This window comes from Pteropus medius, unplaced genomic scaffold, assembly GCF_902729225.1.
Source record: "Pteropus medius unplaced genomic scaffold, Ma_sr-lr_union100, whole genome shotgun sequence".
NCBI classification, from domain to species: Eukaryota; Metazoa; Chordata; class Mammalia; order Chiroptera; family Pteropodidae; genus Pteropus; species Pteropus medius.
The window spans coordinates 38,365,146-38,392,850 of record NW_024349800.1 but is presented as its reverse complement, the minus strand read 5'-3'; the positions used below and the strand labels follow the sequence as shown (position 1 = coordinate 38,392,850).

Here is a 27,705-nt window from a genome sequence, read left to right as displayed (position 1 = left end):
CCCCCTACCTCCTCCACTTAATGTACCTATTCTGTGGCCACATGGAATAGATGATTTCCCACTACTGACAATTTACAAATGCTTTTCTGTCTAAGATGTTCTTTCCATTCCTACCCATCCTCTCCAATTCTATCTATGGAAATTCCATTCAATAAAGCCTGGCCCAGCTTAAATACCACCTCCTCCATAAAACCTTCCTCAGCTTTCTTCAACAGCCCCCACCCCTACTTACTCCAAGACTTATTTATTCTTTTTTCTACACAGTTCATTTCATTTGATTTTAAAAAAGCATTTAAATCCTGTTGTCATGGTTATCAATGTACAATTTCCCTTTCCTGAAGTATAGCTCTTTGAAGGAAAGGACTGGTCCTGTTCATAGCCGCTGGGTCCCAAGGATAGGTAGCTTTGTCTATTAGACGGAGGGGCTCAATAAAGAGAGCATTTATTGATTTGTACTTCTACCATACCCCCTTGCCAGAGTGGCAGAAGCAGAACCTATTCGCAGCAGCACCTGGGGTGCTAAAAGCTACCTCTCTCTAAACTCTCCCCACACAAAGGAGTTGGGGGAATTATACAGTATTAAAAAGAGAGTGAGTATACATTTGTTCTGAATCATCTCTGGCCCGGTACTCTAAAGTTACTATGCAAATTAGGAGTCCCATCACCCAGAAGAAGAGTCAAGGGCCCTGAGCTGTTTGGTAAGAGAGAGGTTTAGAAAGTGATGTCAAAGGTAATAAATCTTAACTCAACATACAAACAAAGACTCACATGTAAAGAATTAACAATTTAATTAATAATATAATATCTGTTCTAACTAAAGAGTTCCTAACTTTAGAATACAGTACATTTCTGAAAAGGTACACATGAAATTTTAAATTACAAATTAGTTATTTGTAAAATAATTCCCAGTTTAAATTCTTTAGGAGAAGCTTTATTATACTTGATAATTTATCTTTTCTATATATCAAGATCTTCACCTATTGAGTTTCCTTAAAGACAATAGTGAGATCAATAAGAAACTCTTTGATGTAGCAAAACTTACTAATGAAAAATAATGCAGATAATTTTTGCAGTCAAGATAGTTAATTTCAAAGCAATATGGAAAGAGGGAATTTGGTGGTGGTATGAATGAAACAAAATTAGTCATCAGTCAATAATTGTTGAAGCTGAGTGATGGATACATGGGACTTATAACATTGTGTAATCAATGTAAAAAAAAAGAAAGGAAGAAACAAACAAACTATAACAATGTTAGAAGAAAACAGGAAAATTTTTTATAATCTTCAGGTGAAAAAAGGCTTTCTAAGAATGAACACAAAGTCGTGAATATAAAAAAAAGATGTATAAGTATGTCAATGTAAAAATTGAAAACTTTTCTTTCATTTAGAGGATAGTTTTAACATTTTTTTAATTAATAATTTTTTATTTTTCAAGTTATAGTTTCAGGTGTACAATATAGTGATTAGACATCTATATAACTCACAAAGTGATCATACCAATAAATCTAGTACCCCTCTGACATCATACACAGTTATTACAATATTATTGGCTATTTTCTTTATGCTATACTTTCTATCTCCATGACTATTTTGTAACTACCAAACTTGAAAACTTTTACATAGTAAGAAATACTAGGAATATTCAAAAATAAAGGTAGAAAGAGGTAAAATGTTTGCTAATTCCCCTATGGAACAAAGCTCTCTCGAATTAATAACAAAAATGAAAGTAATCGAATAAAATATGGTAAGGAGTTATAAACTTAACCCATTCATAGCATCCTTAACACCTCAATAATCTTTTCATAGTACCTCTAGGCCAAAAGAAATATGTCATAGTTCCATTTATTAAGTAGCTATGTCCAAATAACCTGGTATGTACTTATATGCCCCAACAACTTAGGGGCTGTTTGAAAAAATAATACACATAAGTTGAAAGAAAAAAATATTTTGATTTCATTCTTTTATAACCACAAATATGTACTGGGGGGATGTGTATGCCCACTGGAAAGTTCATAACTTCCCAAGCCTTGGAATCACTGGACGCCACCACCCGCATTCCTGTTCCACACTGATTTTCTCATGGTACTTGCTTTTTGTCACAGCAACTATCAAATAGTCAACTTTGCAAAGATATACAGCACGTTCCAAAGGAATATAGTGCAAGCTTATGTTGATAACTATAAATTACTTCAAGCTAGTAGTTCCCATAATATCTCACAGATGGCAAGTGTCACTGTGCTTCTCCCCCAAATTTAAAATATTCCACAGCACTTTGGCAAACACTTTGGGAACTGCAAATATTTAGCAAAGAATATAAACAAGCAATTCACAGATGAAACACAAATAGCCAATCAACACATGAGAAATGTTTAATTTCATTAATGTTTAAGGAAGGGCAATTAAAACAATAATATTTTTAAGAAACATTGATTTGCACATAATATATATTTTTTAAACGGGTAAGACTCAACTAATAACTATGTAAGGAAACAGATAACTCTTATTCATCAGTGGTGGAAACATAACTTGTCACCTTTCTGGGGAGTAACCAGTAGGGCCATCTTATTGTACATACAATTTATTCTATACAATGGTCTTTTCTGGAGTTGGACAAAGCAGCAACTTGGAAGTCTGGCAGTTGCTATTGAAATGGAAACTGTATACTTTCTTCAGTCTTGCAATACCTACTTCTAGGAATTTATCTCACAGAATCACTTACAGGTATGGGCAAAGATACAGATGCCCAAGGATGATCTTCAGCAGCACTGACTATAATAGGAAATTAGAAACAACAAATACAGACCCGACTGAAAAAATTATTGGATATTCCCTACAAGTATCCATCATATATAGCCAAGCTATACAGCCATTAAAAAGAATGTTGTAGATTTACGTAGACTGACATGAAAAAATCTCCAAGACATACTGATAAATGAAAAAAACAAGTCGCAAAAATAGTATGACCTCATTTTTATTGATGCCAAATTACTAACAGTGGGGGTGGGATTTTTAATTTTTATTGTATTTTATTTATTTTTTTGAATGGGCTCCCACTGGCCAAATTTGCACAATTTTTTAAATTTCATTTTTATTTTTAATGAATTTTTATTTTTTAATTAATTAATTAGAGGTGGGATTTTCATAGTCGATGTTGCATATTTCTATAATTTAGAAACTTTTACAGTAAGAATGCATTACTTTTAAAAACGTTTAGCTTTGAAAGTTGCAAAAATAGTGGAGTTGTACTTTTTACTCACATTTTTACTCAACTTTCCCCAATTGTGACATCTTATATAACTGCAATACTATGTCAAAACCAAAAAACTGACAGAGGCACATTACTGTTAACTAGACTACATACTGTATTCAGTTTTTCCATTTTTTATGTGTATTCATGTGTGTGTGTGTATTCGTGTGTGTGTGTGTGTGTGTCAGGGGGTTGAACAATTTCATACATGCAATGATTTGTGTAACCGCCACCACAATCACAAATACAGACTGTCCTATCACCACAAAAGAAGAATGCGTTATTTTGGGAATTAGAAACAATAAAACCTAATAATATTCTTTTTATCATGTATTCCCTAATTCCATATTTGGTATGAATATTCACATACCAATTATTAGAACAGGTAGCTGTGCAGTATTTTTCACCAAGAGATAGAAATCAAAGAAAAGAAACTTTTCAACACATCAAAGATGTTCTGACTTTTTCAAGGCTCCCCCAGTCTCCTACTTTGACTTTTCAGATCTGTGCCCAGTGTGGGTGGAGGAGCAGCTCAGAGGAGAGACCCATTGTGGGTAGAGAAGGCTGGCCATAGGAGAGGTGGGTAACAAACAGCATTCTTGAGAGCTGCAATAATATCGCCAGTGTTGTTTCTTCAGCAAGCAAAGCCAAAGGAAATGCAAAGTTATTATATTAAGTTGCATTTCCCAGATTTTAGAGCAGCTGTAAAATCTGCCTTATGAAAGAGTTTGACCCACAGAAAACTGTTTGGCTTTCAGCATCTGGCCTTCAAGCTGCTAATGCACATTACTCTGAGGTGCCCAGTGAGGGGGGTTTGGGGAAAAAGGCCCTGAAAACCTGGGTCTGGGCTGGAGCCAGCCTTGGGAGTCTGCCGGCTGCCAGCACACTATGGTAACAGAGAGCCCTCTTTCTGAAAAGTGAAGATGGAAATTTTTTTTTTTTTTTTGACACTTTGGGTTGCAGCTTATTTCAAAGGTCATCAAAGTAAACAAAAGGGAAAGACTGTGAATCTTTATAAGTCAAAAAGTGACAACTGTTTATAAATCAAGTGTTTATATTTTGACATGGAAGAAGGAAAAAAAATGATTCCTCTAAGCCCCTAGGAATGGAGGTTTGGTGGTTCCTCCCCCCACCCTCCCCCAGTTTGTTTGTTCGTTTGCCATTCAACACCTCCAGCAGTGAGGGCCAGGAATATCTGTAGCAGCCATTTTATGTGGAATTATAAAAGTCTATTGGATGGCTGGGATTTGTGGAATAAACCAGGCAGTGCCATAAGAAGCAAAAGCCTCTGTAGCCCTTATTGATAACTGTGCTTTCCAAAATCCTGCTGAGTATGTGTAATGTCCAAAGTCATACAGGCAGGCTGCATGCAGTTAGGTCTCTCTAAACCTTGAGCCCAGTTTCCCACAAGGGCACCTTTGTTCAGAGAAGGGTGATTCCGTGAGGTCTAACCAAAGCCAAGGGTCAGTGAAACCAATCTTACGAACCTCCCTCTGATCCCTGAGAATGATCAAAAAACTCTTTTCTCTTATGAGTTTTTTCAGTTGAGCTAGTGACAATAAACTCTGGACAATCATCATGGATGAGCTTCTGACTGGATTTTATATCTATTGAACATATTCCTAAATAATAAAACTAGATGGCATTAAAATAATAATCTAAAAGGTACTTTTTACATGGGATGTTGTGTTAATTAATCAAGGTATGTTTCCCAGTCTATTATAAAGATTGCATATTATTTCTACTTATCCACTAAGGCTCAGCTCATCAACTCTCTCTATGAAGTTCTCCCTGACAATTCTAGGTTGTGGCAATCTCTCCATCCTCTCATCTCCTAGTATTTATTATTTGAACCATTCATTTGGCACCTAAGATATGTTGCCTTGATTGCTATTTATCTTTTTATGTAAACCAAGTCGTTTTATCTCCTACAGAGTCTTACTGGAATGCAAACGTTTGTTGATTTGATTTTAAATTTAAGTCAATTACCATGTGGGCTGAGATAAACAGTATTTTCAAGGCAATGGTTAACTCAACAGTGAAAGTAAACACCAAGACTACTTGCAAAGAGGTTGGCTTACAAAGACTGACCAATGAATCTAAGTCCTTGAGATTGGAATATGTTTGTGGTGCGGGCCATCAGCCTGCTATTCCTAGCCTACTAACTTGTCATGTAACCTACGTGAATTTATCATCCTGCAAGGTCATCTTGAGGAAACTCATAATCTTCCCTCTAAACCTACTTCAGCTCAAACACGGAGGCCTCTATGAAACTACTCTCCCAGGAACTGTTAGGTTTATTTATAAATGGCTGAACAAAACAATGACTCTAAGTAACCATCCATAATCCATTTCGGCCTGTCGCCTTTCACTATATTGCTGGAAGGCTATAAGAATCAGGTTTAAGAAAGTTCTAAGAGAAGTTGTTACGGATTTTTCCTCCATAAACAAGCCCTCGCAGCCAAATATTGTGACTGACTGCAATGGGACAGCAGGACATTCCTTTTGGTGCCCACAAGATTCCCACTGAGAAATTTCAGTCTTTAGACCAGTGGTTCTAAACTTGGGGTGATTTTATCCCCAGGAGACATTTTGCAAGGTCTAGAAACATTTTTGGCTGTCACAACTGAAAGAAGGAGCTACTGGCATCTAGTGGGTAGAGGGCAGAGATGCTGCTAAACATCCTACAGTGCACAGGGCAACCCCTCACAACAAAGAATTACCCAGCCCCAAATGTCAACAGTGCTGAGGTGGAGAAACCCGGGCCTCCTGTAAGAGCACAGGCTTTGCACTCAAGACCTAGCTGGTGACCTTGGGAAAATTATTTAACCTCTCTGAGCCTTAATTTCCTCATTTTTAAAATGTAGTTAATAATGCAACTCATCTCATGAGGGTATTGTGAAGTCTAAAAGATAAGTGATGTGAAAAGTAACTTTGAAATTACTCTTTAAAATTAATCATCTTTATTAATGAATGCCTCGTATGCGATTTTAATTTTGCAGTGCACCTTAGGCATCTCTTGTTGTTGGTGTAGAAAGGAGACACACCTCACCCCTCTCCATTCATCTGGGGCATGTATTCTCCTGGTTCTGAGTTAAGTAGCTTTCTTACTCATCTGTGGTACCTGCTTATGTCTTTTTTTTTTTTTGGTAGTTGTATTTGCTTGGCCACTGGACTTCTGCCTGTTGCAATAATGTTTCTCAGCAATACTTATTTTAGTGGTCTCTGATAGATTTCCCAGAAATTGTACTTTTTGACTAATCATCTTAATACAGCTCATAACAATGACCATGTGTGTGACAAGAATAAATTAATGATTATCCTTCAGGTGCTTTGAGAAATGTAAGTATAGTATTTGTTATCCAGTTTGCCTTTTTTGTCATATGCTAAATTTTCTACATTTGTGATTTACATCTAAGAGTAAGTTGTGCCATTCAGTATCTCCGAAGAATAATTTGGTGACCCTTAAAGATATAAGCTATGTTAGTTATGACCCTCAAGAGGTTTATCCTTGATACTCTTTCCAACAGAGGATGCTCCATAAATTCACATATCTAGAAGTGGAATTTCCAGTTCCTTTGTCTTGTCTCAGAGCTAAGTAAGCACATTCTTGTTTCCTAAACATTTCCTGAATGACTAAAATCAGGTAACACTTTAACAAATACTTTAGCTTCCATTCACATCATTTCCTGGGCGAATCTGGACCATTTGCTTTCATTTATTCAAAGGAGGCAAAACATCTTTACGGTGTATATTAGTCTCATAAAAGGGGTTATCTGGATATTTCACATAGCAAAGCTTTATGGTCTTATATTGTAGTCTTCTCTGAAAGGTATATGAATATGTATGCATGTATTTAAAATTCTATAGGTTCTTGATTTTTTTTAAAAAAGGCAATAAAATCATCCCGATCCCCTTGAAATTAATGGTGAACTCTTAGTAGAATGAATCGTGTCTCTATGACAAGCAGAATCTTAGCTATCATGAAAACAGAGTTAACTCAGAAATCTTTGAAGTGGCAGAGGGAAGGGAGGTTTCTCACCTGATCCAGAGAGAGGCCTTTAATTTTGGAGATTAGTGGTCACTTTATCACTGGAATAACAAATGCAAAGGCTGAGCTCTTCTTAGCATTGTAAGGATGTGAGCAGGATACTCACCAACAGAGGAATCTTGGTTCATAAGTTAGTGGAATAGGGGTATTTATTCTTATGGAAATAACACGTCCCTGAGGGTAGGAGAGCAGTCTTTAATCAGGGGGATTCATTTTTCTAGTATTATTAAAATGGCTTTTTATATAGTGTGACAGACTTGAAGGTCCAGCAGAGCTATTAAAACTGACTTCTCCTAATTCAAATGTATTCGTCTAAAGCTAGGTTTTTCAACCTCAGCACTACTGACATCTGGGGCCAGATAATTCTTTGTTGCAGGTCCTGTCCTGTGCATTACAGGATGTTCAACAACATCCCTGGCCTCTGCCTACTATATGCTGATGGCATGCCGCCAATTATGACAACCTATCTCTTCAGACACTGCCAAATGTCCCCTCTGAGGAACAATGGCCCCCCATTAAGAACCATGGTGCCAAGCATTCTAATCTATATACTGATACCGTGTATTACATCTACTTTTGGGACATGATACATATAGTCTATGTCCTTAAGAAGCTCCTGAATCATTCACTCACTCAGCAAATATAATATTTGTTGAACATCTGATTATGTCTCTTCCAGGCAGCATGAACAGCATGTACTAAGGCCCTGGGGCAATACAAAGCCTGAGTATTGGAGGAAGGTTCACAGGGTTAGGCTGAATGAAAGGAGAAAACAACAGAAGATGAGGTTGGAGAGCCAGGCTGGTCAGGTCATCTTGGTGCTTATAAACTATTGTAAGAAGTTTGGATTTATTTTAAGTGTGATGGAAAATGACCACAGGGCTTTAAGTAGGAAATTAAGTTAATCTTATCTGTGTTTTAACAAGGTCCTTCTGCCCTATATAAAGAATAGAATGAAAGAGGCAAGAGTATAAGCAGAGAGGCAAATATAGTTGTTTAAGCAACAGATAAGGGTGGTTTGGACAGGATAACAGTATAGAGATCGAGAGTAGAAAAGCAGATGATGCTGGTGGATTAGACACCAAACTAAAGGAAAGGCAAAATTCAAAATTTGATACACAGGTTTCATCTTGAGAAACTGGGTGAAGGGTAGTGCCATTTACTGAGAATGTAAAGATGAGCGGAGCGCCAGGTTTGTGGCTAGGACCAGGGGTGGAATTTGTTCTCCTGGTCCAATGGGAGTACAAGGAAAGATAATCTCTACTTTCTAAAAGTTTACGTTTTATTTGAGCAGACAGTATACAAGTACTATACAGTTACATCTCCTGTGGGAACAGGGTCTAAAGCCAGTAAGACTAAGATGAACATTGTATACAATAAAGATTACAGAGAGAAGGTAATATTTAACAGGCAATTATTTTTTCTCTTTTATTTCTTAACTTGACACAGATTTAGTTAAATGAGTTTTATGCAATTCTACCAAATACAAAATCGATTTCACTTAAAAAGTGAAATACCAACAAATGAAAATTACTGTCTAGTAAATTATACACAAATGCATAGGGATGCAGTTCATGAAAGATCTAAGGAAGCTGTATAAAGAAAAGGCTCACTTTCTGAAGAATGTGTAGTTTTACTTAGGAAAAAGTCACAGATAAAGAAAACAAGATGAATTTGAAATTACATCATATAATTGGTAGTTTCCCTTCATGACCACCTGAGTCTTCTTATTTCTCACCTCTCCAAACAATTTCAGTGAAAAACATAGATTTAACTGTTCAGTAGGATTGTGGTACGATGGTAGGTGGAGAGAGGAGGGATCCACAACGCAGTGGAGGAATGCAATGAGAGGATGTAAGTATATGCATAATATTTCTTTGTAGTGGAGAAAAATGGGGCCAAGAAATGAATCATCAAAGTTCCCAAGGAAGTTACTGTCTAACTAAAACGAGAAATTAAGATTCCCTATGTTTCTATGGAAAAAAATTTTGCAGGTCCTCAAAAAATTAAAAATAGAATTACCATATGATCCCACAATTCCACTTCTGGAAATATATTTAAAGAATTGAAAGGAGGGTGTCAAAAGATGTTCTACACTCATCTCATAGCAACATTCTTCACAATAGCCAAAAGGTGGAGGTAACCCAAGTTTCCACTGATAGATGAATGGATGTCATTCAGCTATTAAAAAAGGATGTTTTGACACATGTTACACATGGATTAAAGGACATTATGGAAAGAAAAATAAGGCAGTTACAAAAAATCCAAATATTGTGTGATTTCACTTATATGAGGTATCAAGAATGATCAAACTCATAGAAACAGAAAGTAGACTGGTGGTTGCCAGGAGTGGGGGGAAGGGAGAAATAGGGAGTCATTGTTTAATAGGTATAAAGTTTCAATTTTGCAAGAAGAAAAAGTTCTGGAGATTGGTTGCACAATGTGAATTTATTTAACACTATGAACTGAACACTTAAAAATGGTTAAGATGATAAATTTTATGTACATTTTATCACAATTAAAATGTAAAAATACGTTTTTTAAAGATTTCCTACATTCAAGTCACCAATATTCAATACGGTATTATTATATTCAATATCATTTCTGGGATGTTTTAAATTTTGATTACAGAGTTCCTCTATCTATTCAAAAGGCTTCTCTTACCATCAGGTTAATGAGAAGGAGAATGCAAACTGAGGGTTGGCCTGAAAGAGCAAGGCAATTAGTCAGCGATTTGGCCAGATTTCTAGAAACTGTTGTTATGCCTTGTCTGACTGCCTAGATTTCTCATAATACAGTCAACTTCCTTTTATCCCTCAAGGATTACTGCTTTGACCCTGTGTTCTTTCCACCGTCATGCTGGGGAGATCTCAAAGTTAATGATTTGCATCTCATAGTGTATCATAAAAATTCAAGTAGCAGGCCTGCTTTCAGGCAAGGACGCACAGGAACATTTTTCAGAAACAAATAAGTTTCATGCCGAACACTGCAAATGTTCAAGGATGCTTATATTAAAACATACTTATTCAAAACGACCATTCTAGATTAAAATTTAAATGAATTATATCAATAGAAAGAATGTAAGAACCTTTCTAAGAAAGTAAAAGATTACCACTTACATAATATCCCGAAAAACAGAGTTGAACAAACAATAGGGAGCCAATTTATTCAAGAAGTTAATACCGAAAACAAAAGTTTCAAGAGCTATGTTCAATGTTACATTTTTCAAAAGGATGAGCCTATTCTCTGTTAAATAAAAAGCTTCAAATGTAAACAGTGAATGGTCCATATGATGAGATTTATCCCTAAAACTGAGCAGATTTTCTAAATCAATGCATAGACCAGGCTATTTATAAACTCTATTTCCCATCAGCCTCAGCAGAATGTGGACTAACAATAACAAGTTAATGTTTTCCAGTAATCTTCCTGTGCCATTTAAATGCCAGCACTTGGGCCAAGGTAAACTCGACAATAACAAAAGAGCTAACATCACAATAAAAAAACAAGATTAATGAATTTACATTTCTGCTTTGAAGTGAATGTTGAAAATCATGCCCATAACATAACTCTTTTTCAGCAGCTAGAGTTTAATTGTGCCAAATAGTCTATAAAGTGACCTGAAAGTAAAGTTTAAAAATATCCCTGTTTTTATAACCACAAGCTTCAGTCCTTGGAAAACTTTTTTAGATAAAGAACATCCTCTCCATAGTATTATAAAGTGTATAACTCCCTAAATTACCAAATAGAATTTCTAAACCCTGACCACCATTCTTAAAGTTTTATTAAAAAACTGAAATACAACTTAAAGTGCCAAAACAGAAGTGTAAAGCTTGATGAATTTTTATATATGCCTAATTATATAGTTTTTACTTGAAATAATACAACTCAACAAATGATCCCACTACATGTGATTATTATAAATCACGTTTGTTCTGAAAAAGTACATAATAGCATTCTTTTGCATTGGTAGAATTCTCATCTCTCACATTTACTTAGTTAATAGTAGATACTGATTGTTCATAATATAACAAATAGCAGTACTCACTCTTTACAGGGAAGAGATGAACCTTCAGAATAATTTGCCTTTTTATATTAAAAAATATTTATTAAGAAAATGCTCTTATAAAAATGAAGACAAAAGAAGAAAAACCAAAACGTATATCTTTTCCTACATAGGGGAAAAAGATCATTGACACTGATTTTCAAACTCTTTTGATTCTTTCGTTAACTCATCCATAAACACATCAACTCCTCAGTAAACAAAATGAATTAAACCTTCACAGTTTTCCAACTACAGCTGTTTTACTGTCTATGGACTGAATCACTTCAGTCTATTTTCCAAACCTCCACATATAATTTGGCCACTTAATTGCTAAGAAGGTCCACTATTCTGGTACACGAAGAAATCACTTGTCATTTAAGCAGCTATGTTTATGTGCTAACTTTCCCCATTGTTTAAATATCTACCACCCAAGCCAGTGATGGATTATAACACCCAGGCCCAGAATATACAATTTATCTTGGATTTCTGATGGTTGAGATAACTCGTCTCTAGGTGTTGGGTTTTTGTCACCACTCATCCAAACACATTCTCCCATCTTTTAACTGCCTGTTGTTACCTCCTCATAACATAAACTTCCTCCTTGATAGGCTATGATGATAATGTACTTATCTAAACGAATGTATACATACCAGTGGCAAATGTCTAAGAAACAGCAACACTTTATGCATATAAAATAATTGGGAAAAGACCAATCCGAATTCACAAGAAATCTTTTTAAACAAAAATTATTTTTAAAGGTCGGCTGACCTATCACATAAATATGATCAGTAACATGAACAGTAACATGAACAAATGACTGTCAAGTAATATTTCTGTTAAAATGAACCTGAATAAATTCAGAAGATTCATTTGCAATGAACATTCATGAAAGATAGTAAGTTTGTATGCAGTCTTAATGTCAAAATTATAAAAACAAAATTCTAAAAAAGTAAAGCTCAAATTAATGAGATTTAGTCTTTAATCTAGAGAAATCTCACTCTATTTAATGAATAAAGTGAGAGCTGACATGGCTGTTAAACCCAGAAGTCTAATGTCAGGAGTTTCTGACCACTCTGAGCACTTTGTATTGCAGGATATGAAGGACTCAAATCTCTACCAAATCGATACAGCTGATAGAGGGGAGTTTTCTACAACATAAGTTTTCTTGTTCTGCTGTGCAGCACTTTAATGTTTGATGTTACCAAAAGGAAATGGGTCATCCAAACTGTATCTCAAAGTGGCAGAAAGTTTAACCTCCAATGTGACAAAAGTAAAACACTGGTCCAATAAGTATTTAAAATCTCAATTAGATTATCCCAGAAACACTTATTTTTAATGCTACCAATAGGAAAACATAGAGAAAAATAAGAAAACACTATCACATCCTTCGGATTATTTAAAAACAGCATTATTCTAATTCGTTAATTCAATAAAACTCTATTGAGGGTTTAAAGTCAAATGCTACGTGAGTATACAAAATAACCATGTCCCTTCTCATTATTCCTATTCAATATTATGCTGGAGGCCCTAGCTAATTCAATAAGACAAGGAAATAAAAGTAATACCAATTGGAAAGAAAGAAATAAAACTGTCTTATTCATAAAAGACATGATTATCTATCTATGCAGCAAAACCCTGCAGAACTTATTTAAAAAAGATACAGAATAAGTATAGCGAGGTCTCAGAATATGAGGTCAATATATGAAAATTAACCATATTCTCTAAAGACTAGTAATGAATACAGAATTTGAAGTTAAAAAACATCTTTCTAGTAGTATAAAAAACATGAAATATCTTGAGATAAATCTAACAAAATATGTTTAAGATTCATTATCCAAGGATTGTGTAGGCTTGTATTCAGTGAACTTGTTCTATAAAGGGCCAGAGAGTAAATATAATGAGATTTCTGGGTTATATGGTCTTTGTTGTAACTACGCAGCTCTGGCAATATAAGCGTAAAAGCAGCCAAGAAAATATGTAAACAAACAGGCATGGCTGTGTTCCAATAAAACTTTATTTAAAAAAATAGGAGGCAGGATGGATTTGACCTATAGATCATAGTTTGCCAATCCCTGAGGAATAAACTTAGTGCATCTCCTTGTTTACTACGGATTAAGGTCCTAGACTTAGTCAAGTTACTTGTGAGCTTGTAGGCTTTTGTAGAGACACAAATAATTTCTATCCAGTGGAACAGTTAATCCTAAAGATTTATAATCTGTTGGATATTAAACTGTCCTATCTAATCCTGCAATCTTACTCTAACATTCTATTAAATTGCCTATAAATGCCGTAGTTTGTCAGATGTTCTTTGAACTAATCATAACATCTTACTGGTCCCCTTATTAATTAACGAGTTAAGTAATATCTTTTACACATGTTCATTTTATATTTGCCTGAAAGTGACAATTTTATCTTTATGAAAATTATACTTTAACTATGTCAATTCTCCCCCAATTGCTTGAAAGACTCAATGCAATTCCAATAAAAAAATATCAAAATTTTTATTAGAAATGTATTCAATCCATGTTTAAATTTAGAGAAAACTAACATTATTATAATATTCAGTCCTATCAAAAACATGCAATATCCCTGGGGAAAACCCTAGAGAATCAACAGAAAACACATTACAAAGGATCTTTACAAATATTATTACAAATGAGACTTAGAAGACTGAGTACAGTATAGTAGAGAACTAAGGAGTAACCCTGAAACCCTGGATCTGCCACTTTCTAGCAATGTGACCTTGGACAAGCTACTTAACCTCTCGGAGCTTCAGTTTCCTTGTTATAAAACAGTACTCACTTTCTAGAATTGTTATAAGGATTTAATGAATAAATATATGTAAGTGCATAAAACAGGGTTTGACAGAGTAAGTATAATAGAAGTGATGACTAATAGTATCATTACAAAGCAAATATCTAGAAATCAATCACTTTCGAAAGTAAAAACAGCACAAGTCAGAAGATAAAACATCATAAAACTATTCATAAGTTATAAGAAATATAAAAAAAGAATATATAATCTATTAAAAAAGCTTTAAAATATAACGCTAATGTCCTACTCAAGAACATTTAATTCAATTCATAAAAGACAAATGAATTGAATTAAATGTTCTTGAGTAGGACAACAGCGTAATAAAGATGTTATGTACAGATGATAATTTAATGTATAAAATAAAAATATTGATAGATGGAAGATGGAGGAACTAGAAAGTTTATTTAAAGTTCTTAGGGTATTGAAAAAGAAAATTAATGAACAGGAATTATTCTCCAGCCAATTGTAAAACATATTACAAGGCTACTGTGAACAACTGGTACATAAGTAGACAAACTGTTCAATGACGCAGACTAAAAATTTAGAAAATAAGAGCAACTGCATTCTGAAATTGAGTATATGACAAAGACAGCCATCTGTCAGGAGAAATAAAATGTATTTTTCACTAAATGAATTTGAGATTAAAAAATGCAATAGCTCTCCATTTATTTTTGTATTCCTCTTGATAATGTTAGGTAATTTTCATAATAGTATTTTAAACCTATAATAATAATTATAAATGAAAGTTACCATGTATTGAGAAACTATACCACGACAGCTACTATACCAGGAATCTGTGCATATAACATCTTTATTTCTTATATCAACCTTACAAATTAGATGTTATCATTGTTTTACAGACGGTTAAGCTTCAGTTTAGAATTTAAGTGATTTTCCCTAGGCCAAATATCTACAAAGTGGGGAGAGAATAAGTCAAGCCTAGGTCTGCCTAGATCTAAAACCTCTGTCTACAAAATAATCCAGTTTGTCAATGAAACTCTAAGAATGGAGCAATAAAAACAGTGCTAGATTGCAAATTGCGCAAATCAAGTAGGAATGAAATAACTAGAATAAAACACAGTCTTCTCTTTATAGTTTTTCGTTTTCAAACAGTAAATACACTGGGTCTGTGTCTTATTTATACTCTATCATGGTAGCCTGGCATTTCAGTCTTGGGTGACATCTAAAGTGAATCTACCTTATACCAAATAAAGAAGAGAATTAAAGTGAAGCTAGAATGAGCTTCAATATAATTTTACGCTGGGAAAAATTTTGTAACTTTTTATTTTCTACATATAAGGTCCCAATGTGGGAAACTGAAAATCTGTATGCCAAAAGAATATAACTGTAGTTACTTTGACTTCTCTCTGCTGGGCAGTAAACCTCTTGAACTTCTATTTTTGGAAATTGAGGTATCCCTTTAATCCTGTTACAGAGCTGCTGATGGTGGTAAGACAGCAAAGGAAAGTCGGCACAGGGCCTGTACCAGTAAGGTCTCCAAGAAAAGGACTAAAACAAAGTACAAGCAAGAAAAAGCATATTGCAAGAAAATTTTGTGAAATCGGTGTCAGTGTTCACAATTCAACACAAGAAACACCACCCAACTGCAAGTCATTTCAGACTAAAAGGGGGCCCTGAAGTGGGATCAGCGTTGTGAAACTCCTGGAGCCAGTATTTACAGCATGGTTCAAGTTGTATTTGTGGAAAACAGAACAGTCCTCTATGTTTGTCCTCTCCAAGGATTCTACATATAACCATCACGACTCTCTTCTAGTATTTGGTGTGTATGAAGATACAGTACAGGAAGTGCAGAACTTCCTCTGTTTAGACTGTCAGGTACAAAGACTCCGTTGCATACACTCCTGAAGACCCCTCCTTTTTTTTTTTTAAGATCCTTCTGATGATGATTTGTTTTCTACAAGCCGCTGATATAATTGAAACAATTAAGAAAAGATATAAAATTTTTCAATTACAGTTGACATACAATATTATTAGTTTCAGATATGCAACACAGCGATGAGACATTTATATACCTTACGAAGTGATCACCCTGAGAAGTCTAGTACCCATCTGACACCATACACAGTTATTACAATTTTTTTTAATGAAAATTATCTCTTCAAGAATGGTCTCCATTTAACTCAATGCCTTTTCAAAGTTCTCTTTGATTCTAAAGCTGAAAACACACAAAACTAATGTCCCGTCCTCAAAATGAATTTGCTGTTAGGAATTTACTAGGATGCCCCCAGACAATGATAAAGATCTGCAGTCTAAACATTCCGTCTCAGGTACTGAAGACAACCTGTTAAATCAATGAAGCCTCATTCTATCACACCTGGAAGTCAAACGACCAACACACCTACTTGGGGTTAATGGCGAGTACTCTGCTGCTGCTTTCCAGGCTGAGGCCCAAATACCACACCCAGATGAAGTCAGAGATCAGTAATTACTGATATTCAGAAGAGCCCTTTCAGAGGCTCTGGCAATCTAGATACACACAGCATGCTTACCTCTATCCATTACTACTCTATGAGAGAAAAAAATCTGATCTTCTAAGTGAGAGGACTAGAAAGTAGGGTGTACTAGATTGAGTTTTAGATGTATCAAATTATTGCAAAGTTGGTACAGAAATTTTCTGTGCATCCCTCACCCAGTTACCCCATTGTTTCCATCTTACATTGCTATGGTACATTTGTCACAACTAAGGAAGTAATTGGTACATTATTGTTAAACTCCATTCCCTTTATTCAGGTTTCACTAGTTTTCACCTAGTTTTTTCTATTCCAGGAGGACACCCAGGTTACCACATTACATTTAGTTGTCATGTCTGCGACACTTTCTCATACTTTTTTCTTGTTTTTGATAACCCTTACAGTTTTGACGAGTACTGATCAGATATTTTATAAGAAGTCCCTCGATTTGAGTTGGTATGATTTTTTTTTTTTTATTAGACTAGGATTACAAGTTTTGGGGAGGAAGACTACAAAGGTGACATGCTATTCTCTCACCATATTATAACAAAGGTACACACTATCACCATGACTTTTCACTGTACTGTTAGCCTTGATCATACAGCTTAGAGGTAGTGTTTGTCAGATTTCCACATGGCAGAATTATTCTTTCCATACTCTGTGGAAGCAAGTTAACTATGCGCAGCCCACACTCAAGCGATGAAGGAAGGTAAGTTAAGCTTCACCTTCTGGAAGAGTTGGAGAGAATCTAAATAAATTATATGGAATTCTTCTGTATGAGAGATTTGTCTTTTCTCCCCCATTTATTTTATTTACATCATTTATTTATTTACATCAGTATGGATATTTATTTTATACTTTGGGTTACAGGCCCACTACAACATCCTTGGCTTATTTGGACTAGTACTTCTTAAACTTTAATGAGCACACAAGATTCACTGGGGATCTAGTGAAAATGCAGATTCTGATTCAGCAGATCTGGGGTGGCCCTGGATTCTGCATTTCTAACCAACTCCAAGTGGTGCCGATGCTGCTGGTCCGGCAGTACACTTTGAATAACAAGGCTCTCTAGACTGTGCTTGACTTCCTCCAGGAATGAATGCTCATTATATTCTACAGCCGCCTGTTCCACCTCTGAAGGGTCAGTCAGGAAAGGAAAAAAAATGAAAATATTTTCAACCCTCAAAGCTATACCAAAATACCTAAAATTTTCACTTGAATACAAACTCTGAGGCAGACTTTTTGGTGTTATTTTTGTTTTTGATTTGTTTTAAACTAAATTTGGGATGTTTTTAGGCCTCCACCACACACAGCTCAACCTCTAACACACACAGGCCACCTCTACTTTACGTGAATTTAAAAATGACTAAACTTATTATAAATGATGCAGCAGTTAGTTATCTAAGATATATCTTCTGAAGTGGATAGACAGCTTGAAATTGTGCATCTCTACTCATTCTGTGCTTTCCTTCAGGAGAGAGAAAGAGTGAAAATTATAGAAACAACAAAAAAGGGAAAGCTAGGACAAAGGAAGATTAGAAAAGTAAATCATACATTTATCCAGAATAGATGAAATGATAATCTTGAAGACATATTTTGCATAACAATATCATCTTCTTTCTTTAATGAGGCCAAGGAGGTGTTGGGGAGGGTGTAGGGGATGCATGAGCAAGAGCCTCACCGCAGCTTAGGCGTTACAGGCTGAAAGGTACCGGTATTCATGTTCTTCAGAGATCTACCACCTCCAGCCTTTGATTTGGTGGACTAGACTGTATCTCTAATTTACTATTACAGCTTTCTTTAAAGAACATAGACTCAAATTTCTAGCACCTTAATTCTAAATGTATACACACACACACACACACACACACACACACACAATAAGTGTATGTTCAATCATAAATTTTAACATAAATTACTGCCCTGTATCTCTGTTCTCTAAATAAACGTCTGGAAATCAAACCTGATGACTAAATAGTCTCTCAAATAGACTGATCAATGAGTACTGCTTTTCATTATAAAAAGAACAGTTTGTTAATTGGACAAGTAAATGTCTCACATACTTGAAAAAAATCAATTATAAAACAGGAAACTGAAACTGAAACTGCACTTTAGAAACATGTTAGATATAAAAATGACTATATATCCTGTAATCTGAGAAGAAAGGAAAGGCATAAAGTCTATTTGCTATAAACTGACTTAAACTTACAAGTAAAACCTCTCTTACTGTCTACATGAAATAAAAACACCTTTTCAAAGGCTTAAGTAGTGAATTAGGGAAAAAAATGTCAAACAGCTCATTTAAGATGTTAATTATATTGATCTCTTTGAAGATTAACCAAAGTGATGGAATTTTCTGGCACTTATAAACTCTTCAAAGTCACAATTTAAAAAAGAAAACATTAAATCCATTTGACATAAAAATAACTCCAAACAATTTTAGTCCCCTTTTTGGAAATATGAGTCTCAGGAAGTTAATGAAAAATGTCCCCCTCACCAGAAATTTTACTTTGCTAAGATTAAAAAGGAGAAAATAGGAGAATGACCAAGATCCTAGTGAAAATAGAGAATTACCTCTTCAATATAAACATGGGTCCAATATGAAAGCATCTGACACCTGTACATACATACGTAAACAACTGTGCCAGAGTGCCATTAATTCAAGTATATAACACATATCCCTTCATTAATAAGAAAAAGAAGTGGAGGATGAAGCAGGAAGGCAACAATCTACCTTCATTTGGCAAACGAAGTGAACATATGGAGGTTTAGACTTACTAGGAATCCCCAACAGCATGCTGCACTTAAGGGCGATCATGGGACTCATCTGCACACAGAAGAGGTCACAACCACTGAGGCTTTAGAACAGTTTCGAAAGACCCTTTTTCTGCCCTAATGAACAGTTCTTCTGCAGACAGACGATCTGGCCATTAGAGTCACTCTGTTTTATCTCATTTATTTTTCACGGCTATCCCCAGAAAACAATTTGTTCTCCCATTTTACAGAAGAGCGAATGAAGGCTAAGAAATCTAAGTAGGCAGTGGAGCTGGAGGCTGAACCCAGATAGTTTTAGTACACAGATTTTCTCCTCAACCACTATGACATTACTACAGAACTGTTAATTGGGAAAAGCAACACAGATGATGCACAAGAACAAAGATAAAACCTAATAATCTAAAAGCGAAGGCTAGAGTAAGGGACATATTGCGGGAGGAGGCGGCCCGGGGTAGCCAGAATGGTTGGCACTACTGTGAGAACTGGATGCATATATGATTTTGTTGACTAAATGCATTATTACCTGAGGGTCTAGTGAAGCACAGGAATAAATAAGGCAAAGAAGTAAGAAAGGCATTCGAACAACTATATGCCAACAAATTGTATAACCTAGAAGAAATGGATAAATTCTTAGCAACATATCTAGAAACCTACCAAGATTGCATCAGGAAGAAACAGAAAATCTGAACAGGCCAATAATGAGTAAGAAGATTGGATAAGTAATCAAACCACCCCCACCCCCAAACCAAAAGCCCAGGACAGATGGATTCACTGGTGAATTCTACCAAACATTTAAGGAAGAATTAATGCCAGTCCTTCTCAAACTCTTACAAAAATTTGAAGAGGAAGGAATACTCCCAAACTCACTTTACAAGGCCAGCATTACCCTGACACCAATTCAATAGCACACAGCATAAAAGATCATATACCATAATCAAATGGGATGAGATTCATCTCTGAGATGCAGGAATGCCTCAACACATGCAAATTAATAAATATGATATATCACATTAATAAAATGGAAGATAAAAATCATATGATCATCTCAATAGATGGGGGACTGGGAGAAAGAGGAGAACAAGAGGAAGAGGAAAAGAAAGAAGAAGAGGGGTGCTTCCTTTGCGATTTCTGGCCTGAGTGATGTATTCCCCTTCTGCTCCTTTATTCCCATGCACAGCTCATTGTAGCCTATAGAACCACAATTTGTTCATGGGTCAGAAATGGTCTTTCTCATGGTCAGTGGTATTTAAAAGAGCTGCATCACACCTTGTCCACACAGAATCATGTTGAAAATCCACAGGAATCATGGAACAAAGGTCTTTGACCAAAGGCGTTGGCCCCCAGGGGACATGTGGAAATGTCTGGAAACATTTTTGCTCTAATAGCTGGGAGGGTAGGCACTATAGGTATCTGCTGGGGGGACGATACCACGCATATTACAATGCACAGTACAGTGCCCATGACCAAGAATCACCAGGCTCAAGATGCTAATATTGAGAAACCCTGCCACGGAAGGACAGGGCGAAGGGGATGGAGATACACAATACAGAGAAATATAATAATGTCATGATCAATAATACAATTTAAAATAGGAAAGAATTTTATTACTTATTTAAACTTTCCTTCAGGATCATGGGCTGATTTTACATCAGGCCTCTGGGGTGGCTGCCAGAGGCTATACTCAACCACATTGCTTTTAAACTGCCAGCTGTGCTCAGTCACTAAAACATGTTGGGTGCTCTAAATTAATCCAAGGGCTATACAACGAGTACATATGCACTGCAATCTCAGAAATGCTTCCCCAATAAACACAATGAGGTATTACTTTTTCTCTATTAGACTGGCATATCTAAAACCAAACAACAAACAATGCTGTTTTCACGGGCTGGAGACCCACCAAATGAAGCGTATCACGCAATGGGACCACATACCATCAGATATTTTATAAGAATTCTAGGTAACAACAGAAGCCTGCCAGTGTGCCCACATAGTGATGTTCTGTTGTGATTTTAAAGTACACTCAGAATTATCTTCAGTCATAAAAAGTCTCAAACAATGAGGCTAAGAGGGGATGGAAAGCAGGTCTTCCAAGATGAAAACGAACTCAGAAAAGTGCTAGATTAATCTATCTAGGAGGATCCTATATCTCCCTTTCACTTTATGAACTCCGAATTTCTCCCTTTGAATGGTAAAAGACTTCTTTGTCTGGGACAGTGTGACAGTGTTCATTTCCTGATTCATCAAGCTTCTGATGGGGTCTGAGGGAGGGGGTGTAATTCAAAACAAAACAGGTGCAAGGAATAACAACCTAATAGGCAGGAACTCAACCTTCAAAAATCAGAACTAATTTCAGCTCCTATAATCTTTAATATGATCTATAAGAAGGTAGAGAACATTGACTGATGAAAGTTGGAACCTTTTGTGAAGCATGCTAACATGTAAAGTCAAAATTGCTGAAAACTGATTCATTTCAGTCATGCACACAGTTATGCATATGCTTGCAAATCAATAGGAATTCTCACATTTTTGAAAGTATTATTTCAATGTACAACATTAATTTCTCTAATGCATGGCTTTCTTAAACTCAAAATCTTTCATCCACCATCTACGTCAGTAGTGTTCTCATTCTGGAGCACACACCCCTGTCAGGGGTGGTGGTGGTGACAGTGGCAGGTGTAGTGCCAAGCAGTAATAAGAGCAACTAACATTTCCTGGGCACTCACTATATGCCAGAGACTTTGCTGGGCACTACACACGTATTCATTTAAACCTCACAAGCAACCTATGAGGTAGATTTTATCTTCCCATTCACAGAGGAAGAAGAATCAATTCTCCCAAAATAGCTAGCAAAGGGGAGAGGTAGGATCTAGATGGAAACAAGCCAGCTCCAGTCTATGCTCTCACTCACTACACAGAATGACCTCTTCAAGCACATGTTCCCAGCTTTTATATACTTATTTATTAAGAAATCACATACTACTCTATAAATACATTATGTACATTATACATCAGATATAAAATAATAGTTAAGAGGATGAGAGAAAAGAAATAACATGCCAACATATTCTTCCACATGCATTAGTGTCTTACACACTACACTTTGAAGGCCACGGGCCTACAGAGTCTAAATGGCTTGGCCTGGCATTTGTGGTCTCACACATGCTGACCTGTGCTCACTTTGACAATCGCACATCTCATCTGTCCCTGACACACTCCTGAATACAACAGGCTGGTTTACTCCTTGTCCCCTGCAGACACGCTCAGCATGACCACCTCCATGCTTTGGTTCACAACAAGTCCCTTGTCTCAACAGTAGAGAACTAGTTTAAAGGTTTATCCCAAGACCCAGTGTCCCCACAAAGACTAGTCTAGCTCTCCTCTCAAATATGTGTTCTCGGCCACTTGTTTGGCATACACCACTGCCAGGTATTTCTGTGTAATTGTTTGTGGTGTGACAGGCTTGTTTTCCATGGCAGCTCATAAGCCTCTTGAGGGCAGAGAACATGTTATATATTAACTTTTCTTTGTATTCTTCATGGTACCTGGCATAGTATTCGGTACTTAATAATCACTCAACAACTATTTGCTAAATAAAAGAATACATGAACGTTCTCCACATTTACTCCACAACTCTAAGATCCAGGTACAGACGGTTAAGATAAAGATCACTCTGGAAAGCAGAGAATGTGATGTGATGGATATTTTCCTCTTTGTCTAAGCTCATGGGAAACATGACAGACTGACTTGACTCACTGTGATTGTATGGAAAAGGACTTCACATAGTTCCCAGTAATCTCCACGTCTAGCATAGGGCCGATGTAGAGCTTACAAAGTCCTAAAGTAGTGGCATCCTTCCTGGCCTTGGTTATCTACTACTGCTGACTCTGTTGACCTGTCTCTATGGTTAAAGGCAGCCTCGAACACACAAACGTGTGTAACCGACTCAATTTCAGAAGAAAAGGTGTATACTCTTTACTGAAAAAAAAAGTTTTCCATTCATGGTCTTTTGGTGGGATTTGCTCAAATGTTATCTTTTCAACAATGGCTATTGTGATGCCTTCTTTTTTTTTTTACACCTATAGCACCTGGTCTTCCTAGGTGGTCTCCCATCCAAGTACTAACCAGGCCCGACCCTGCTTAGCTTCCGAGATCAGACGGGATCGGGAGTATTCAGAGTGGCTTGGTCGTAGACCTGATGCCTTATTTAATACCACCACCTGCCACCCTCTCTTACCAATCCCTGACTCCCCTTATCATACTCTCTACTCGTTCATTTTGTCCATAGCAATTATTACCTTCTAGTAAATGATATAATTTACTTGTTTATTATTCTTATTATAATAAATTAGAATAAATTTCATCATAATATCATTTACTATTGCCTGTCTCCTTGTCTCTAGAAAGTAAGCTCTGTGAGAGCAGTGATCTTTGAGAGCAAGGATCTGTCTCTGTTGTTCTCTGACGTGTTCCAAGGACCTGAAACAGTACTTGGCAAACTGCTGCTCAATCAGCAGCTGTCAAATGAGCCAATAAATAGACAATGTCAACTTCTATTTCACCCCATACCTTGAAGGCTCCAGAGAGAGCACTCTTGCCTGAGAATGCTCTTTCCCTCATCCAGAGAAGTAGTATAGTAGAGTGGTTAACTGTACAAGCTTGAAAGCTTTGAATCTCAGCTCCATTTTTGACCATTTCTCCTTACATAACTTTAGTCAAATCTCAACTCCTCTCATCCTCAGTTTTCTCATCAGAACAATGGGAACAATCCCAGAGGAACCCCTACAGGCACTCAACACACATATATACATACCCACACACTCAACAGGTGGTGTGTGTATATATGTATGCATGTGTACATGTCTGTGTGTGTACATATATACATACATATGTTCTTTTCACCATTATTTTCCCTACTCTAATACTAAAAAGTAACAAAAGCCTGGAGATACATCAATTGACAAATCTCTAAATTCTACATACCCCTGATTGATACTTTAAGTTCACAGCATTACAGAACAAAAGCAGTACATTGTCTAGTGACAGTGGCATTGCACTACAGTCGATGCCCCAGACCTGGCAGCTAAAAGCTGTCCTCCACACCCAGTGAAAGCTCCCTAAGCAACACACACCAATAAAAACCTTCCAATATTTATAAGGAAGGGATTAATTCATCTTCAAAAGTAGCGTTTTAATTAAAAGTGACTTTTCTGGGCTTATATCCAGAAAGGAAGATATTGCCAAAAGGTAAGACTTAACAAGGTTTAGTTCTTTTCTTTCTCTCTCTCTTTCTCTTTCTCTTTCTCTCCCTCCCTCTCTCCCATCCCCGCCCTCTTTCCTTTTTTTAAAGAGCCCAGTGCTTCCCAATTCTTTTCACATCAAAGCACACACATAAAATAATCTTTCTTTGGCACTCTGGGATAAACAGATGCTGCTACTCCCAGCTGCAGGTGACTATCTGGAGCCTCCAGCCTGCTAGGCCCTAAGAGCTGAAGGAATCAATAAATACTTGGCACGTCTACAGCCAGGCCATTGAAGAAGCTTTGTCTTAGCCCATTTTGGATTGGGACATTCCTAACAACTTAGATTTTTCTCCTTTTGCATGAACACAAGTCCTCAGAAATCAAGAGTGAATCCGGCCACTAGACACAAGAGTGAGCATTTTCTTTATGACTCACTTAAGAAAAAGAGCACACTAACAAAAACAAAAAAACAAAAAAAACAAAAAGCAATCCATTTATAACTTACAGCGTCAGCATAATTTCATGCTTTTGTTTGTGATTTTCCATTCTGAAATTATATTTTCTGAGTACAGAATAAACAGCAATGGAGATAGGCCAACCTGAGGTCACCAAATGGAATGTATCAAGTAATGGTCCATTTCTGGACAGCTTGAGCATTCTACTTTGTTTCACAATTTATACTTTTAAGAAATAGGAAAAAGATACTGAAATTCTTTAAGCATAGGTGCTATCTTATATGGTCACATTTTTCAAAGATGGAATTGATCTTTCTTTTAAATGATATTTAGTCCTAGATTTTGGTGCAACAATATTAGTAAAAAACATTTTTTTCTAAAAACATCTGTTTCTCTTATTTAGAAAACCCCGGTAGAATTTATACTAAGGCTACCTCTATCACTGACTTTCTGTTTGCTTTCAGTGCTTCTCAGAGGGGAGGATGGTTGGCCTTACTCCTGTTTTCTTGACCAGTGATTACTTCAGACAACTAGCTGGCCGAACTAGCCTACTTTTCTTTCTTTCCTGGTTTTCTGTTCTTCTTTTCCACAAAGGTAATACCAAGATCTGTCTCTGTTTTTGTCCTCACGCTGTCCCTTTCTCCACCCCCGCAAAGACCCTAACTCTAGCCCTGACATGGAGTGTATCAGAGTGTTGCGGACTAAGGCAGAAATGACCTTATTTTCCATTTTCTTTTATGTCTGATGCCCTGTATGGTGGCTTTAGATTTTTGTATCATCTTCATTTGTGTTATTCATATGCTCCCTGGGCCCTGAGGGTTTATTTTAGCTGGCTCACTCGGTTTCTAACCCACAACTTGACTATACTGCAGGTAAGAGCCTTAAAGGCAAACTCATGTTTTTACCCGCTCCCCTGAACAGGGTAAGCATATCACAGAGTCTGCTGCATTGAATTCATTATTGCCCATTTTTTCATGGTCCCATCAGTTCCTAGGCCTAGGATCTACAATTCTAATGGTTGCCCATGTTTGCGAACTGGGCTCTAACCTAGGTCCCAAGGGAGGATTCTACATTTCTAGGGCAGGAGTATTAAATGAGAGACCAAAGAGAAATGATGAGAAAGAGATGAGCAGAGGGAGGGAAGGTACGATGAGTACTTTTAAAAGTCTTTTACCAGGTGTAGCTTCTCTGGGTTTCACTGACTTCCTCTGTCTCTTTTTATAATACTGATGGACTTACTTTGTGTCCAATCATATCAAATTAGATTTAAGGAGACCTACTGAGTGACAAGGAATTTAAAAAAGCAAAGATGGATTCTTGGTTTGGTTTCCCTAGGCATAAAATGTTGTTATTCACATCAATATCAGAGAGGCAGCACGTTTTAAAGAGAGGAAGAGCACAGGCCTCAGGGTTTAATATTTTATCTTTACCCCTTCTACCTCTGTGACATTATGCAAGTCACTCTCTCAGGCTTACCTCAATTTCCTCATCAGAGACTGAGGTTGGGGTGTTGTGGGGGGCCATACGAATAGCACATACTTTGCTGGGTTACTGAGAGTATTAATGCAACTTGTGTAAAATGCAGGAGGTGCTCGAAACATTTACTTTGCTTCTTTATGGCAAACTTTCCAAATGTGTGGGCCTAGGCTGTCTGAGGTCCGTCCCTGGCTAATAATACATGTCAACCCAAGTATGCAGCACTGCTGCTCAGCTCCACAGCCAAAAATGCAGAATCTTTTTGACTCAGAATTCTAAAAGTGCAGAAATCAAGGCTCCAGATTTGGGGGCATAAAAGTATTTAACAGATCCTTCTGGTAAAAACTGAAAATGTTTAATACTGGCAAAGGGATATGTAGAACTGTGGTGATTAGTTGCATTAACTGAAGGAAAAAAAAAATACTTTTGCCCAGAAAGTTCAGATAATATGCAAAAGTTATTTTTCTGCTTACGTAGAAGGTAAAGTGCCTCAACTGCCAATTTTACCTTACCTATATTACAACCTTAATTAATGAAAGAGCAGAGATCACCTTTTTATAACAACAGCAAAATAAAATAAAATAAAATAAAATAACCAAAATAGATAGGAAACAAAACAACTCGAAACTCAAACTTTACTTCAAATGGTATATACATGTTTCCTTCTGAAACACCAAAGGGTAAGTTAAGTGCCCAAGAATCAGAATAAATCTTTCCTCATGATTGTTGGCTAAACGCTTCCTCAAATACAAGAGAACTTTTTTGGACTCCAATGTGATTTCTCAAGAATGATAAGTAACCTAGTAATAATCTTAAGTCCTCAACATGCAGAATTTTGGCAATGAAAACAGACGGTTAATTCTATTTAAAAGACATGGTAGTTCTGCCAGTGTTGTTCCAAATGAGGTAATGTCCATGGCTCTTATCTAGCCTTTATTGAGATTTCATGTCATTTACCACTGGCTCTTGTGAATCTGCTATACAATCTCACCTTTTCTGATGTGTGTTACTTCCAACCATTTCAACATGGCAATTATGAACCTCTGGTTTTTAAAATTGAGAAATGAATCCCACATGTTCTTCTTTTTTTTTTTTAATGTCCTATAATTTGAGTCTTTCTTCCATAGTCCCAGAA

The 27,705-nt window shown here is 36.4% G+C and overlaps 1 protein-coding gene and 1 non-coding gene across 3 annotated transcripts in view; both read right to left on the bottom strand.

Annotated features, from left to right (window-relative positions):
* The window catches only part of THADA (THADA armadillo repeat containing), a 279,803-nt gene that overhangs the window by 93,230 nt on the left and 158,868 nt on the right, over positions 1–27,705 (bottom strand). The window lies entirely within an intron of this gene.
* LOC120622648 (5S ribosomal RNA) lies at positions 23,473–23,591 on the bottom strand. The gene has a single exon (XR_005658502.1). It is a non-coding gene; the product is annotated as a 5S ribosomal RNA (ribosomal RNA).